Source organism: Echinops telfairi, unplaced genomic scaffold (genome assembly GCF_000313985.2).
Source record: "Echinops telfairi isolate 266 unplaced genomic scaffold, ASM31398v2 ScPeMD7_7424;HRSCAF=8462, whole genome shotgun sequence".
Classification (NCBI taxonomy): domain Eukaryota; kingdom Metazoa; phylum Chordata; class Mammalia; order Afrosoricida; family Tenrecidae; genus Echinops; species Echinops telfairi.
In genome coordinates, this window is record NW_022111324.1 from 41,065,902 (window position 1) to 41,070,361 (window position 4,460).

Consider the following 4,460-nt stretch of genomic DNA (forward strand, 5'->3'; position numbering starts at 1 on the left):
TCTTTGATACATCCTCCTTAGTGGGTCCAATCAGCATGTCATCAATATAATGGACTAGTGTGACACTTTGTGGAAGAGACAGGCGATCAAAGTCCCTTTGGATTAAGTCATGGCACACTGCAGAAGAGTTGATGTACCCCTTGGGGGGGGGGCGAGTGAAAGTGTATTGTTGCCCCTGCCAACTGAAGGCAAACTGCTTTTGGTGGTCCTTCAGACTGGTATTGACAAGGCATTGGCCAGATCAGTAGCTGCTACCAAGAAGCAGGAGAAATATTAATTTGCTCAAGCAATGAAATCACACCTGGAATGGGAGTTGCCATTGCAGTCACCACCTGGTTAAGTTTACAATAATCCAATCTAGAGCCTACTTTTCTAATAGTTCCTAATATCTAGTATAGTCATTCTCTGGATTTGCGGTGGTGGAGTTGGGGAGTCTCTCTGGAAAATCACAGTCCTGACCACAAAGTTCACTTAATGGATCACTGCAACACAGACATGTCTTCGGAGCATATGATTATTTTTGGGTTTTCACTTGGAAGTATTTCCACCAGAGACAGATCAAGAGTGAAAAGGGAGAGATTTGAACATATGCAGAGTTCATGCAATATGTACATTTCCCAGACCTTGCTACCACTAGCAGAAGTTCCCCAACCAGAGGAATTTTCCCAAGAATGTCTTACAGGCTAATGCTTAAGACTCTATGTATACCTATAGCAGGAGGAAGATAAGAAATACTGATGCCTGCCATACTGACTAGGAAGGTTTTTCTTCGACTTAATAATTTCTTAATAAAATTCTCTTTGCAAAACCCTACTGGTCTCTCAAGTTAAATCTTCATTTAGAGGAGACAAAAACCAAAACTCTGGTAACATTTCTGGCGAGGCAGCCAGGAGAATAAGGGTTTTGGGTTAGCCAGTGCTGTTCTTCATCACAACAAAATCTAACTTAAGTGTTCCAAGGCAACAAGATATATAGCTGCCAGAATTCCTTGAAATTCTGCATCTACTCAACCTCTGCAATAAGAGACCAGCCACATCCCAGAGATGAGAAAACTTGACTTAGATAATTGTATTTATCTCTCTTTTGGCTTGGGAGGGTTTGAGGTGGGAGGCTGTCTATCTGTCTATTGCATAGGGTTTGAAACACTCCCTTAGCTGACCTCTGTAAAGTCTGGTTAGGATGGACTTATTTTCTTGTATGTGTTTCTCTAACTTGACCTTAAAAACAATTTCCTTGAGCTTTTCTTCAGTATAGAAGGTTTTTTTTCTGTTCTTTTGCCCTGTACTGAGAATGTTTTGAGTCTGAAGTGGTAAAGAGAACACCAGATTTCAGTATTTTAAAATGGATTTAGTTGACTATATCTTTAGGTGTCAGACTAAGCAGGTGCTGAGTGTAGTCTGCTTAATTCCTTTTAAAACATGGGCTTAACCCTTTACCCAAAATGGCAACTTCAAGGATGTAACATGTGAGTCTGCCTTTACAAGAGGCCAACCAGGGATGCCATAGTGCACACACCTTCTCTTTGGAAATTGCTTCTGATTTTAAAAACATTTTCCAGGCTCTCCCTTTCTCCATTAACAAATGACTTTATATGTTTTTAATTATACAGTACTTTTTAAGAGTCCACTATTTATTTTAATTGCTATAACAAGATCTTTCATAACAAAATTTTGATAAAATATGGCTTTTACTTCTGGATGAAAATTAGATGAAGTGTATATGAATTTGTTTATATAAGAACTCAATTTTGATGTTATAAAATGTACATGCTTATGATAAAGAAACATATATATACATAGATATCTTGAACCTAAAGTTGTTATGCCTATATAAATTGAGTTTAAAATGTTCGCTAAAACTGAACATTCATGTACCTTTTTAAAGAAATAATTGTATCTCTGTTCATCGCTGTTAAACAGTATCTTCATTGTTTATGCATAAGAGGCTACTGTAAGACTGTTTAAAACAATGAAACATTTTCAAAACATAAGATATTAGGTAGATTTGGTGGATTTATTCATGAAATTAAGTCATTTGCCTCTCAGAAGGCTCAATAGGCCAGAAACTAGGCTTGGATTAGTTTATGAATAGGCTCTTAATATTTGAATTATGCTCTAGCCAAGTTAAGAATACTGTTTATTGAAGGGGCCTTAGTGGTACAGTGGTAACACATTAGAATAAATGAAAACCAGCAGAAGGTCTGCTGATGGCAAAACCATCAGCCACTTGGTGAGAAAAACACCAGGCTTTCTACTCCTTCCTACTGTAGGGAATTTCAGTCTCAGAAACTGATAAGGGCAGTTCTACCCTGTCTTGTATGCTCCCTATGAGTCAGAGTTGGTTTGATGGCAGTAAGTTTGATATTTGGAAGCTGGAAGTCCTACATCATGGTTAGTTTATAACTAAAATCAGTTCAAATAAATGGTAACTATTATATTAGTTAGTACATCAAGAAAGGATTTTGAGTAGATAACTCCAACAATCGAAGGATGGAGGTTTAATAATGTTACATATGAAATTTTAAGCATATATCTTTCTTCCTTTGCTTTAATGTTCCTCTGACCTTTAGTTAACTTGGTTCAGCTTTACATTATTTATAAATTGCTCACATACATATATATGTATGCATATATATATAATTTGCATTCATTTATAAATTGCCCACTTAAATAAATATATATAAAATATGTGACATTTATAGCTTATATATAAAGTATGTATACACTATGTATACATGAATACATATATACACGTGTATGTATATGTGTACGTGTGTGTGTATATATATATATATATATACTATGACTTAACCATGGCCATATTAAGCTTTGGTACCTACATAGGTCTTAATTCTAAAGTTATTATATGTATTTGTATAACTTCATATCTTACTTATAAAATTAAGTTTGATTCATAAGCATGCATATGTTGTAAAATAAAGTTGACATCTGAAGGAAAACATAACCATCTATATTTCATCTACTTATAAATCAGAAACAAAACTTATATTTTTACTGATATTTTGTTTTAGAAGTCCTTTTTGTACAAATGAAAATGAATAGTGCACCCCTAAAAGAACTGTCTTATTAAAAATATATAAAGTCAGGGACTCCTGGGAAGATGACGACTGAGTAACACATACCAGAAGGATTCCACAGAAATCAGCACAGGAGAGTTACTAAGAGAGAAATTCCACACTGCTGAGTTGCAGGAGTTGCATCAGAAAGATAAGTAGGCACAGATCCACTAGGTTTTGTGGGGCTGGGGGTGCTTTTTGCTTACCACAGTGGAGGCCAGCTAGGGTTTAACCTTAGCCCCGCCACTGTCTCGGCTGAAACCAAGACCATTTCAAACCAGCACAGGGGCTATATCTCAACATAGCCACAGCCTGCTGCCACCTTGAGGCAGGGACTAAACCACTCCAGCCCCACAGTCAGAGATCAGGGCTCAGATATATTGTTACTTTTGTTTCCCTCACTTCTCTCTATCCCCCCACAGTCTCAGTGGGTTTAGTTGGTTTTTTTATTCTCTTTCCCTTTCTCTCACATGCTACCGCCAACCACCAGACAACTCCCCACCACCAGACCACTCCCCTTAGCCTAGGTCACTTACACATACCCTCCACCCAGCTGGGAATGCTCAACCCTCTTCAGCATAAGTGGAAACTGGGGGAAGCCCACCCACCCTCCACCAGGGGATAACCCGCTGAACTTCTTCCTGGGAAAATTCTGCCTGCCCACCCCCTGCAGTGTGCAACACTTGGCTGGGGGTATCCTGCCTGCATTGTTGAGGGAGGTCATATTGGTCCTCTGTGGACCAACGTGACTGAAAGTGCCTCACACATCCTAAGGCAGCTTGGCCAACACTCACCCATATGCCACACAGCTACAGGAACTTCTGCCCAATCTCCACAGTGATCTACCTGACCAGGGAAATTCCACCCACCATTTGCAGTGTTCTACACCAAAGTTGGCAACCCACCAGTCTTCTGTGGCACTCCCATTTCAGCAGGCATTCCCACATGCCCTCTGAAGTGCTCCAAGCTGCTGTGGACCATACCATCATTGCTTCTTGTGAGATAACCCAATGTAGTACCATCCTCCTGGGTCCAAAACCACCCAACCAGTGTCCACTGAGAGGACCATCCAACATGCCCTCCAAATAACAGAATACTGGTTGCCTAGGGAAAGAGTGAAGACACAGGAGGAAAAAGTGGTAGACCAATTACATAGTGAAATAAGATGCAGGCGGTTCAAAGAAGCAATCCTATGAGTCTCACAGAGAGAACCAGTGTTCTTCAATTCCCAGAAAAGGGCACCTGGCTTCTCTAAAACAACGCAACGCAATGTCCTTCACGAAAAAAATAGGAGAAACAAAAGGCAATAGCAGATGTCCTGAACCTAACAACGTGCATAGAAGAAGCAGACAGTAATCGGCCACAGAAAGAAATTTTCAGAATG

General features: G+C 39.4%; 1 protein-coding gene across 2 annotated transcripts in view; it reads left to right on the forward strand.

Moving 5' to 3' along the window:
- The window catches only part of CFHR5 (complement factor H related 5), a 53,161-nt gene that overhangs the window by 29,630 nt on the left and 19,071 nt on the right, over nt 1–4,460 (forward strand). The gene's annotated exons all lie outside the window — the stretch shown is intronic.